At 38.9% G+C, this 13,506-nt stretch overlaps 1 protein-coding gene across 8 annotated transcripts in view; it reads right to left on the bottom strand.

The window, feature by feature from the left end:
• Positions 1 to 13,506, bottom strand: part of LTBP1 (latent transforming growth factor beta binding protein 1) — a 208,315-nt gene that overhangs the window by 79,104 nt on the left and 115,705 nt on the right. The gene's annotated exons all lie outside the window — the stretch shown is intronic.

The following is a 13,506-nucleotide window of genomic DNA, read 5'->3' as shown; positions in this document are numbered from 1 at the left end:
TAAGCAGGAAGATGTCCCGTATAAGCACAGGAGTATCTTATTTAAGGATTGCACTAATACAGAATATTTAGTAAGCTAGACTTGTTCTGATGCACTCGATGAAATTTTTTTAGGCAGTTTCTTCAGTTGCTTAGTCTGACTAGGTTCTTTCTTTTGCCCTGAAATCTCAAAATATGTTTGAAGGCATCTACAGAGTGTCAACTGATCCCAAAAGGAAGATCATCATTGTTTCAATACATTATCTTTTGTGACTATTGCGAGGAATGAACTTAAATCTTAACCGCTAGCAAACTGAAGACGTTATTGAAACATCCCTAAATAGAAACCTATCGATGCTGTTGTAAAGTTGTTGGGAGGAAAGGACATGTTGCTAACCCTCCACTTTCAAACATCAGGCACGACAAGGAACATAATGGAAAAGAAGACTATGAAATACCTAGAAGCTAATACAAAGCAAATACTGGAACACCCAAGAACCCACTATTGAATTTTCTACCTGTTCTCAATTTGGGTTGTCAGATCAGTCCTCAAATGCTAAACCATGGAATAATTCTACTTGCTTTGATGAAGCACTGACTCTGTCGTCGGAAACAAGTTAGAGGAAGAGGCAGTATGCTTTACTCTGAATACAGGAAAAATCTCGATATCCAGCTTCATTTCAAAATGAAAATCCTTAACACAATTACACAAATACACAAATTACACACATACACACATGCAAAAAGCACACATAGATTTTGGAGGAAGAGGAAAAACATAGATGAAATTAAGAAATGGAAGAAAGATAATATCAAAAATTAAAAATTAAGATACATATTTTTAACAAGGACTGTGCTCTTTTATTCTAATCTGACTTTTGCTTTTTATCGTTTAATATTAGTTATTCATTGGTGTTGACATGGGTACATATAGCGAAAATAATTGCTCACTTTCTACATTGTAATAGCTAGACATTTTTAAACAACTTCCTCCCTTTACAAATTCTAAGCATACATTTTTATTTATAGGAAAATTAACCTATACTACTGGGGAAAAAAAAGGAAGGTATCTCCCAGGGGACATACATAACAGACCGCTTTTTCTTGTAACTTTTTCTGGAATATATATCCATGTAGAATTAGCAGAAATGCTTTGTCCAGTGAAGACAGCATTTACATTTTAAATCAGTGAAAAAGACAACTTATTTTAAATAATATTAATTTGACTTTGATTTTATAGTTCTTATTTTCAAGGAAAGACCAAGTCTCTTGTTTGTTAACCATCAAAATACATTGCTATTTGCTTATGTCATCATTACGAAAAATTTGGCACTTTTCCTTCCTATCTAGGAGGATAACTACCATTCTACATGTATTTAAGCAAGGTAAGTAATTACATAGCTTAACATAAGTGCATTCATAACTTCAATGTTTAAAACAATTAATGCTGCATTTTTCATTTATTAGATGATGATTTTACTCATTGTTTACATCAAGCTTCATTTTAAGGAATGCTAAAAATCTATTTATGGATAAATTTTATTATTTGAATACTGAAAGTAGATAGGCATGTAAAAAACAAACAGTAAAATCCTGCAAAGACACAGATAGATAAGAAGAGGAAAAAAACATTTATGAAACCTGCTTTCTAACTTGAATTTGAATCATTTTATTCACAACGCTAGTATTATCTGTACTACTCAAATGAACCATATCTTTTAAGTTTGTAGAACTATATCTGTATGTCGGAGAAGGAAAAAATGGTGTCTTGTTATAATTCTCAAGCAGTTTTTCAACTTTGAATAACTTAGCTACTGAACTGAAATGCATATATATATTTTTACAGTGAAATGAAGAAAAAAAAAATCTGTTCTGCAGAAGGGGGTAAAATATCTGGCTTTGCACTTAAACAAATTCTAGTTATGGGTTACAGACTTCAATTAGCTGAGTGATCTTGAATACCTAGTAGCAAAACTGTGCTATTTGGATTTCATAATGAATTTTTTTTTAACATAGCTTATATTTAAGTCCTTATACAGCTAAACTGTAATTGTGAGTTTTAAAGTAAATTGAATTTAAATATCATCTAAATACAAATTATGCACATTTTTACAGATCTGAACTTTATTTCATGTCACTGCTAAGAAAAACTGGCATAGGAACGTATCGGACGCATTTGGTGATACTGGCAGAACCCTGTTTTAGAGTTTTGCCTACTAATAGTGAAGGTTTCATGGCATTATTTACTGAAGTGGCTAATTTGCAGGTAGATGGGATCTTCCCATAGTTCATCAATACACAGTCATCTTTCTTTCCAAATGGTTCAACTATTCTGCAGGAAACATTCACAGATGCTGTCATTACTGCCTCTGTATTAAATCTCTTCCCAGATGAACTGTTCTTGTACGTCTAGTATTTAAAAATACAACACCCCATTCACACGCACTCTGTTATCGCTATTTAATGTGGACACTGCTACATTTAAGTACCAGCTTATACGTATGTAAATACCAATGAATGTTCCTTCTAGAGTTCCTGATACAGATATTTCTCTTGCTAAATTTGTCCAATTTTTAAAGTTAACTTTATTGTGCATGTTCTGATGCCTCAGCATAACTTAATTATAGTGTATTTTTAATGCCTCTTTTCCAAGTCATGTCTTCTCAATGAGCTCATAGCATTACTGAGCTGATGCTCTATGCTGAATTACACAAGCGTATCTGGGGATTCAACAGAAACAAGCTACAAGCTGATAAAAAAACCCTTCAAATTTTCAAAAGAAACATACATACATGTAAGAATAGTGTTTGTTTAACAACTTTGGTTTAAAAAAAAAAAAAAAAAAAATCTAAAAACCCCTTCCAGATTTACTATCTACTTCACTTTATTTCAGAGTGTGGTAAAAGGCCACCTACCCAAAATGTTTCCTACCACCTGCCAGCCTGCCCAGCTGTGCAAATTGCACCGGAATCAACTTGTTCAGGCAGCTGGAAAAGAAATCTGATTCAAGATTAACAGACTTTTTTTTCTTTTTAGCCCTCTATTTCTTGTATATGGACATAAAAAATATTTCAGTTTTAAATTAGTATAGCAATGAGAATTCATTTGCTCCATTGTAAAAACTAGAGAAAAAGCTACTTTAAAGTTGTCTGAATAATCTTTTGCTGTGCAGAAGTATGAACCGACAAAATGCTTGTAGAGTGGTTTGATCAAACACCTTCATCTACACAGAGGAAATATTTTAAGGGGCTATGTAGCCGTACTATAAAACCATACATATGTAAATAAAGCTTTCTAAAGACCAACTAAATATTAATTTTCAGTTTCCAAGGAAAACAGAGTAATGAAGTTCCACTGGTAAAGCACCTCTGCGTTAGTGATACAGAAAAAAAAAAAAGTTAAGCAAGGAGCTTTTCCACACAGCACCTTGCATGGCTCCACAGCAAACTCTCACAGTAGGTACTGTTATTTATGATTTCTAAAGAACTGGTAAATAAAGCATTGATTTTGTAATAGTTGGTGCTTGATAATGTGAATGACTTGACCCTTCTCAATGGTAATAAACTGGTGTAACCCCACTGGCATGAAAGAAGCATTGTCATTCTGCACTGACTGACAGCCTGACCCTTTGCTGTTACTCTTTAGTATTATATATGCCAAATACATGGAACTGGTCCTTGATGTCCTTGACACACTGTGCTCCTAGATTTGGTAGTCCATCGCCATGAAAGTTTGACAAGAAATGAAACTTTACTCTTATTTTGGATCTGTTGAGACGGCCGTAGAAGCCACATGCCATCCCAGAGGCCCTGTTGGTGACTCCACTCTCACAAGTTCATCCAAATGCACAGAAGTTTTGCCATAACCAGGGTCTTGACAGTGGTGCTGCAGTACTGTACAGATGAGACTTCTATGTCTCAGCTCCTCCTATACCCTCTTCTAAGTACACAGCTGGATATATGGTGAGGTCAGCCACCACGCTCTCCTCCAGAGCCACCACAGTGCTCCCAGCTTCGAAGAACCCAGAAGAACCAAACTGCTGCTAATCTATCCTACAATCTTTCCCACTAAGGAGAACTTAAAACAGGCTCTCTTAACAACAACAGTTAGTGTTTGATACCTTCCCACAGATTTTTATAGATCTACTGGGTGTCAGGTCAACCTGCTCTCAGAAAATGCAATGTGTTAATGACTCACTGCCACTGAATTTCCTGGGGAAAAAAGCAAGCTAAAACAACCATTTCCTAACTGAATGCTTGTCTGCTCATGTGAAGAGTGGGACTACAAACAAAGTAATCTTCATGACTTAAAAAAACCCCCAAACCTCCAAAACGAAACAGAAGTGAAGGAGGAAGATGGAAACAACATAAGATGGTATTCATTTAAACAAGAAAGCACATGCTAACACTGAGCTTGTTATAAACCATGATAATTGTATATAGTTTTACTAAGTCCAAAACCAACTTCATCTTCAAAGAACTTTAAATACATTAATTAGTAGATGGAAGATGGAAATGAACGGATAACTCAGATATCAAAGTGAAAAGTTACTTTACTCATGTCTTTTTCTCCTTGCTTTCTAAGAATGTTCATGAAGAAATTTTATTTGGATTTTTGTCCAGGGTAAGGCAATCGTCAAAGTTTCACATTAGAAACACTCCAAAAATACAACTGTGTTTTGAAAGCACTGTACCAGAATCTTGTTCCACAAATAGTTAACAGAATCAGATGAAGAACTGACTTCTGTTTTTACTCATGACCACACACACATTTCCAATTACATGGGGTGAATATCACAATACTAAATTAAATTTCATTAAGTCTAAGTGCAGGCAACAGTTAATAAACAACCTATTTTCTTCTAATAACTGTGATTTAGGGAAGGACTGAATAGTCCAGAAGAAATAAAAAAATCAGAAAGCTTTTGAAAAACAACCCTTATTTGTTACTTTTCTCTAAACAGTTATTCCTTGCTTAAAGATCCAAAACCCCAGTGGCTTTTCAACATCTCAATCTATATTATGAGGGTCAGGCTCTTTTACTCAAGTATTGATTTACTTGTTCAGCTCTCTTACATGCACTGCACACTGGGGAATTTTGATGACTGAAAAAGAAATATATGAATCAAAACATTAAAAGTAGAAAAGTTAGATATGGGATCAAATTCTGTTCTAAGGTACTTAAATTTAAGTGACAAAGCATTTATACACCTAATGGAAGGTTTCCCTCTGGCTACTGTATAGGTATTTGTGTACAGAAGGGTACAATGCAGTAGAATCTCTTTCTCTCTCCGCTGTACGACGATGCATGGAAGAACTCTGTGCCGGAGGGGAGGACACGCTGCAGAAGATATTATCTTCCAATGTTCTGCTTGCCTTCTCCTATTCTATAATGGCTTTTAAAGTAGATTAAAACAGTCTTTGGGGCTGCATTAGCTGCTGTTCAACTGTACTTTGGTTCTCTACTGGAAACCTACATGCAATGTTCTCCTACCTTTCCTTGAGCAATGGCATGCCTAATTCAATCACATTCAGGAAGTGAATCATTTCAGCTTTATTCCACAATTAATGACACCGTAACGTAGCCTGAGTATCCATTCTCCAAGGATAACAAACCATGCCAAGTGTCAACATCCAATGCTAGGAAAAATTCCTGTGCCTACTTATAATGAGATCTGTACCTGTCACTTACTGCTGAAAGAATATGCTTTGCTTGGTTACTGTAAAACATGCTGAGTGATTTACTGCGTGCATCATAAAACTACTGTAACCTCCTTTAATTTGCCCATTTACTGAAATACTTTACTTAGATTCCTCAGCAAGCAAATACAAAAACGCTTCACAGCCTGCTAGTCATCTACACATTTACAGGTCAACACAACCTGAAGAGCTTGATGCCTGCTATAGCCAAGCGAAGTGGTGCAGAAGCACTAGTTGATCAGCAGAGAGCTGTCCTGCTATAGAGCAACCTACAAAAGCTGATGGCTGGAATATCAGCCCTATAGTGTTTCCCTTTCGCAGCCTCCAGCTGGAAGAGTATTTAGGAAGAGAAGTTCACTGTGTTTTGGCTGTGTTAACCATTATAACAGCTCTTCAGACCACCCAGGCCCAGCTGGCCTAATGCAGAATCGCAGAGAAACACTAAGGTGGTGTAAAGCTGTCTTCTCTCCCTTCAGCCTTGTAGCTCAGCGGTTCATCTTGAGGGCGCTCACAAGGCATGAGCGGGACAACCAGGGGATCAGGCCCAGCCCAGCACGGATTCATGAGAGGCAGGTCCTGCTTGACCAACCTGATCTCCTTCTATGACCAGGTGACCCGCCTAGTGGATGAGGGAAAGGCTGTGGATGTGGTCTACCTGGACTTCAGTAAGGCCTTTGACACCGTCTCCCACGGCATTCTCCTAGAGAAGCTGGCGGCTCACGGCTTAGACAGGTGGACTCTGCGCTGGGTCAAAAACTGGCTGGACGGCCGGGCCCAGAGAGTTGTGGTGAATGGAGTTACATCCAGTTGGCGGCCGGTCACGAGCGGTGTTCCCCAGGGCTCAGTACTGGGGCCGGTCTTGTTCAGTATCTTTATCAATGATCTGGATGAGGGGATCAAGTGCACCCTCAGTAAGTTTGCAGACGACCCCAAGTTGGGCGGGAGCGTTGATCTGCTCGAGGGTAGGAAGGCTCTGCAGAGGGACCTGGACAGGCTGGATCGATGGGCCCAGGCCAACTGTATGAGATTCAACAAGGCCAAGTGCCGGGTCCTGCACTTCGGCCACAACAACCCCATGCAGCGCTACAGGCTTGGGGAAGAGTGGCTGGAAAGCTGCCTGGCGGAAAAGGACCTGGGGGTGCTGGTCGACAGCCGGCTGAACACGAGCCGGCAGTGTGCCCAGGCAGCCAAGAAGGCCAATGGCATCCTGGCCTGTATCAGAAATAGTGTGGCCAGCAGGAGGAGGGAAGTGATCGTGCCCCTGTACTCGGCACTGGTGAGGCCGCACCTCGAATACTGTGTTCAGGTTTGGGCCCCTCACTACAAGAAGGACGTTGAGGTGCTGGAGCGCGTCCAGAGAAGGGCAACGAGGCTGGTGAGGGGTCTGGAGAACAAGTCTTATGAGGAGCGGCTGAGGGAACTGGGGTTGTTTAGCCTGCAGAAAAGGAGGCTGAGGGGAGACCTCATCGCTCTCTACAACTCCCTGAAAGGAGGTTGTAGCCAGGTGGGTGTCGGTCTCTTTTCCCAAGTAACTAGCGATAGGACGAGAGGAAACAGCCTCAAGTTGCGCCAGGGGAGGTTTAGATTGGACATGAGGAAAAATTTCTTTACTGAAAGAGTGGTTAAACATTGGAACAGGCTGCCCAGGGAAGTGGTGGAGTCCCCATCCCTGGAGGTATTTAAAAGACGAGTAGATGAGGCACTTAGGGACATGGTTTAGTGGGCATGGTGGTGTTGGGTCGACGGTTGGACTCGATGATCTTAGAGGTCTTTTCCAACCTTAATGATTCTATGATTCTATGATTCATTTGGACCCATGGAGCAAGTCCACTCTCTACCCTTTTCAGATAGCGAGTGAGGCCCATATTTGGTCACAGACATACTGGAATTTGAAACATTCCTATAAAATGAAATTCATTCTTTCGTCTCTGTGCTTAACGCGTTGAATTTATGCTCATCAAAATCATCACAGCTTGGAGCATTTAACAACATTTAAACATTTAACTTAAAAACAAAATTCTAGAACTGAATGTACATGTTTATTAACGTGTCCTGGTCAAAGCCACAATCTTCTGACAGTATGTTACTGAAATCTATCCATTCATTTTAAAGAAAATACTTTTGCTCAAGAAAAACAGTCTGAGTTCAAAAAAGTCAGGGGTCACTACAAGAATTTTGAACAATGCAAATGTAAACAAAAAAAGTATTTATTTTTTTTAAAGAAATCATTGCTACCATTCATGTAAAGAACGCAGTCAAATCTCTTTTCTGGAGCACTGATTCTTTGAAATGATAGTGTCAACTACCAAAATTGGATCAGGGGGTTGTTTTTTTTTTTTTTACTATATTATGTTGAAGTAACTAAAAGACATTTAAAATTTTCATAAACAAGGCTGAAGAACACTAGGAAGTGATTTAGTATTAATTAAAATAATAATCCCTCTTTTGAAACAATAGATCTCATTCGTATACAATGCGTTTTCTATTTTACACATTTGGTAGGTGATTTTTGATAACATGAATAAATCTGTCTCAATAAACAATGAAAAATTCAGATTCTCAAAGTCACATTACATGCATAAACAGGAGAAAACAACTTATAATTTCACAATTTTTAAGACAACACATGACACAGATGACAAGGCATAAAAACTAAATATGCAACAGCCTCCAGCTAGGACAGTCATGATATCCAGAAGGTTCTTAAGAAAACTGGACCAGGAAAGGGACCTTGTAGAAGCAGAAAGCCTAGTCAGACCACTACAGCCCTGGTAACTGCACTGAAATATTCAGAATAAACTTGTGGCTAGAAAGTACTGCAGCCTTTCTCACATCCCCTCTGTCCCAAGTGCCTGGTGCCAGAGGACACAAGCAATCTCAACATCAGCAGCCTACAGCCGATTCCAGGCCTAAGCACCATGGAAAGGTAAATTTTTGAAGGGGGACTTCTGCACTTAGCTCTGAAATCAGATTTCAATGCTTTTCAAAAACTGACTGACTTTGTTTAAATGACTAAGTAATAAAACTGAATGGAAAATGTTTATCTCCTTTTGATGCAAAGTGAGCAACTTGCCTTTCAATAAGAACTGCACTCACTTAAGACACTTCACTGCATTTAAGCAAAGCAAGCCTTCTAGATCAATTATATACTAATTAGAATTTGTCAAAGTACTGGGCAATTTCTTAATTAGAAATGACCTAGTGGTCAGTCATTAAATGTTATTTAGTAATATGTGCTTTGACAGATGTTTTCATGCAGTAAGTGCTTTAATACACACAATATCTCATGTTGCAAATTAAGACTGGAATATATAATTTATGTCTCATTTGTGAAAATTTGACTCATTCTGGTAGGTATACACTAGGCTTCACTGGGAGTGCCATCTGACTGAATGATCTCCAAGTTGGCTCACTATGCAGGCATCAGTTTTTATTCTCTTTATGAAAATCAATTACCACTGTACCTACTAACACCACTGAAAATACTGTTCCAACTGTTTCTGCTATAGCTGTATCGTTAACCACTATTAATATCCTCAGTTCTAAGAAAAATATAATATCCAGATTTTACTGCCTCCATTATAGTTGATTGTTTCAATAATAACCTGATTAGTGAGAACAAGGGGTAAAAGAAACAAACAACAAGGTTTGGTTGCTAATGAAACTATTGCAATATATATTTTTAGAAATTATAGAAAAAACAGTTGCTTATTCTAAGAAATGACCCGCTGATTTCTTCTGAGCTAACAGAGTAGCAGCAGGAGAAATCAATCCAACTCGTTTTGTGCTCCTGCGTGGAATTTACTGGAACACAAGTTTGCAGAGCCACACTTTTCAAACACATAATCAATGTCCAAACAGCAACCCAGCCCAGTTTCTGGAGATATATTTATTTCTCAGTTTGATCATCATAAAAGAACTTCTTTGAAAGAATGTTGTTAACTTGTAGCTAAGTAACATCAAATAGCATTTCTTATGAAGCAAAGCTCTTATTACTTTTAAGTAATAAAATATATATACACAACTTGCAGAAAAAACAAATTTATTACTGTATTTTAGGGACAAATGTAGGAGGGCAGAATATACCTTCAAAATTTATTTTAAATCATGATGAAGCCAAGGTACAAAAGCTATGTCCCCAGAGCACATAATTACAGAATTTGATCCATCAACATACAAGTACTAGTTTCTGCAAGCTCATATACACTTAATTTTAAGCATATGGGGACTTTTCAAGAACTTCCATGCACAACTTTCTACTTCACTGAAAAACAACAAGTGTTCAGGTATTTTTCCAGTTCTTCAAGATAAGATTTTTAAAGTGCTCTACTGGCAATATGTTCACTTCCTGAAAAAGGAATCCAACCTTTTCACCAGCTGGTTTTTTTCATTCTATTTCAGTTTTCCAAGAAAACCATTAGCAGAAGGAGGAAACAGTAAGTATAATTCTAAACAGGGAACCAGAAATTAGCATTGCATGTGGATTCTGACAAAGAAGTTGCAACTCTGATAAGCTGTATTTTGGCTTTAATGACAGCCTTAGGGCATCCATGTGTGTACACGTAATAAATCATCCCATTGAAAAGATAATTACTGAGGGGGGAAAAAAGCTTTCTTGATAGCAATTACACTAAACTGTTTGAATTAGCAGACCCACAGATGGTTCTTTGTTGTCCTCCGTACACATTAGAGAGAAGAATGTTTCATTACATCAGTTCACTCACTTGAAAGGAAAAAAAATTAGGACCTGGTTATTAATCACACTAATACTACATAGGCTTTGTAAACTAAGGAGGCTTTTGACTGCAAAAACAATGTAGAACAAAAGGCTAATTAAGCTTTTAGGCCTGACTTTTCAAAGGCAGTGAAAGTTGGACGATATCTAGGTGAAAACAGCAATCTCTTTTAGCTGCAGGCAGGGATTCAGAAATATATCCCCATTACTACTTGGTCCAGCAATGCTGGTGCTTTCTGAGCACGGACACAGCATGCACACCCTTTCAGCAAAGAATAATCTAATTAAAATGTATACTTGCATATGGACATGCTGTGCCCCTCCTTTCCAATTTAATTGTAAGGATTATTACAAGAACACAAATACTCCCCCGCCAGCAGCTTAAACAGTTTTCTCTTCACAGCTGTTGCTGTTGTGATATGGACAGCTGTTTCTTCATTAGCCCTGTCCGCTTCTCTTCTAGAAAAGCATGTCTGATTCAGATAAACACAAACAGGACACTTTTGCCTGACCCACTGAGAAGCACATGCTAATGACCACTTCAGGACTGAAATATACCCTGCCAGCAGCTTTCACATATGAAGCTAGCTTTCCTGCTGACCGTTCAAACAGAGGTCAAAATCCTGACCCTCTGAAAGAAAATGGTAATCTTGTTACTTACTTCAGTAGGACTAAATTTCATCCTGGCTTTGTTTCATGGGTACTCCTTCTCTCAGTTGCTTCCTTATTTGTACCTCCTTTTTGGAGTGTGCTGGTGAGTAAATTACAGAGAAGCCACCTAAGCCTTGATAAGGCAATAAGGGGAACCTGCAGCAGTCACCACCTCTGTCCTCTCCAGAAAGTTAAGAGATTGTCCCCATCCTCAATTCATCAACAGCCTACTTCCTGGTGGGATAATCTGACTCCCATTGTCTGGTTAAACTCTAGGTTATAAGTTTCCATGTATCATCTATAAGTTATCTTTAGAGTCTACAGCTCTCTCTTCTGGGATAATGATAGCAGTAATAAAACAAACTATTTAAAGCCTCATATTTCTTGCAGTATTAGTTATGTAATATAAAAATGTGTCAGGGAAAAAACTATGAAAACCCAGCACAACAAACAACGACTAGCCTACCAGGTACGGATCTATTTCTGCACACTACCATGGCAGGACTTAGCTCCCTCTTATGCTCCTACCCAGAGACATATGTTCTCCCTCTCTATCAGCCTGTCACTGCTCAGCGAAACAACTTCCTGGCCTACTTCTGGCAACCTTCACAAGCACCAGACCATTTTTTAACTGTCTGTAGCCCCTGATTACGAATCTTAGTTTCCATGAAATAAGGTTTGCCAGCAGCTAGGTACAACCCTTTGAAACAAACTGAATGCCCTACTCGCCTTTAAATGCCTGCTGGGTTGCTGCTGTCTAGGAAACCATTGTGTATACAGTCGGGTTTGCGCACAACTACTGGAGATATCAGAAGCTCCTGTCTCTCCTGGACCATGTTCAGAGGGATGCATGATGGCACTAATGCATCATGGCATCTTCCAGACACTTGCTGTGCTCAAAGTGAGAAATCCTCTCTTTTGCAGACTCTGAAAAAACCTCGTAACTAATATGCAAAATGAGACACTCTCTTTCGAAATGGCTGGAAAAATATTGCTGAAATATATGTATCACCTACGTGTTTAACTTGAGGTGTGAAAAGGTGGCCCACCTATGCCTTAACGCTCACCTCCTTCACCTTTTCACTTTGCAGTCCTCATCAGTAAGTTGCCATCAACATCTCCCCAACCCTTTTATTTATTAATAGGACTCCACAGTCTTTCACTGCAGATCAGGGAACAAGCTCTTGAGATGCAATTTGCAGTTCTCCTCCATTTAGTTTTTTACTATTTTGACCCAACCCAATTTTCTCTCACAATCCTCCAAATGCCACTACCCTGCAAGCTGGTAAACCACTAGGCAGAGAACCGAGCAGCAGATAGGCTCAAGCACCTATACTTTCAGATAGCAGCTCACATCTCCCTCAGCAGTGGGATGTTTGTGTTTAGTGCTCTACAAACTGTATTTTTTTGGTTGCTAAAATCATTTCTTTATGTGGCTGGCTGCTGCATGTTCCTTCATCGACGTGCTAACTGAAAGTTTTCAGTTAAATAAAATTAACTTTATCTCCAAAGTGCCTACATATATCCTTCAACGCCAATTACTCTGTAATTTTCTCCTTCTCTCCACCACAACAACTATTTGTTGGGACCTCTTTTGCCCTTGCAGTGTCAACAATGACTAACAAACCTGACCACAGGTCAGTGTCAGCCTCACTTGAACTCCTTCTTCCTTTCCTTCCCAACCCTCTCTCCAGAGCACCACTGCAGGATTGCTCACATCTTCTCAGAGCTTCTTTCTCTTGTTTACTTGAGCTGTGCCAAACAAGTCGGACAAGCAATTAAGCTTTTTCCTACATCCTCATCCGGCACCTCTGCTCAATACTCCCAGATATACAGAAAGAACGAGCGTATGTCTATGGTCATCTGTTCAGCTTCATCAGACAGAGATACCGTAGGCCAGGAGAATCTAAATGCCCCAAGCCTTTCTGTGGAGCTGCATGATCATGCAGATCCCACAACCCTGTATGTTTTGATAGCTTCTATGCTTACAGCCAGGAAACATAGGGCATAATCTTGGAGTAACACAACTTATGCAGTATCTAACTCCATACATCCTCACCTGCACTATGCACATTCTTGAAGTATGTGGGTCACCGCTTTACATGGCAGCCAGGTATGCATGGTTTTTCATTTCCACTTGCCAGTGACATTATTCTGGCTGTTCTCAGCACTGTTGTGTCTAACCTCTTAAGCCCAAAAGAATTGTTCTCTGATTACTCTATACTTTCATGATTATAGAAATTATTCTCTATTGCTAGTTTCATCTGACAACTGAGTAAGTCTGCAAGTTCACTGTTTAGCAAAAGAACTGACAGAATAGCGTGTTTCTACTGAAGAGCAAAGTAAATGAATCCTTAAGTCATCTTTATACATCATCAAAGAAAACAAGAGCATTCGTAAAAGTTTTAAAAGTTTTTTGCCCGGAGCGAAAAAAAAAAAGCAC

The sequence above is a fragment of the Aptenodytes patagonicus genome, chromosome 3 (assembly GCF_965638725.1).
Source record: "Aptenodytes patagonicus chromosome 3, bAptPat1.pri.cur, whole genome shotgun sequence".
In the NCBI taxonomy this organism is placed as follows: domain Eukaryota; kingdom Metazoa; phylum Chordata; class Aves; order Sphenisciformes; family Spheniscidae; genus Aptenodytes; species Aptenodytes patagonicus.
This window is presented reverse-complemented; position numbering and strand designations above follow the sequence as displayed.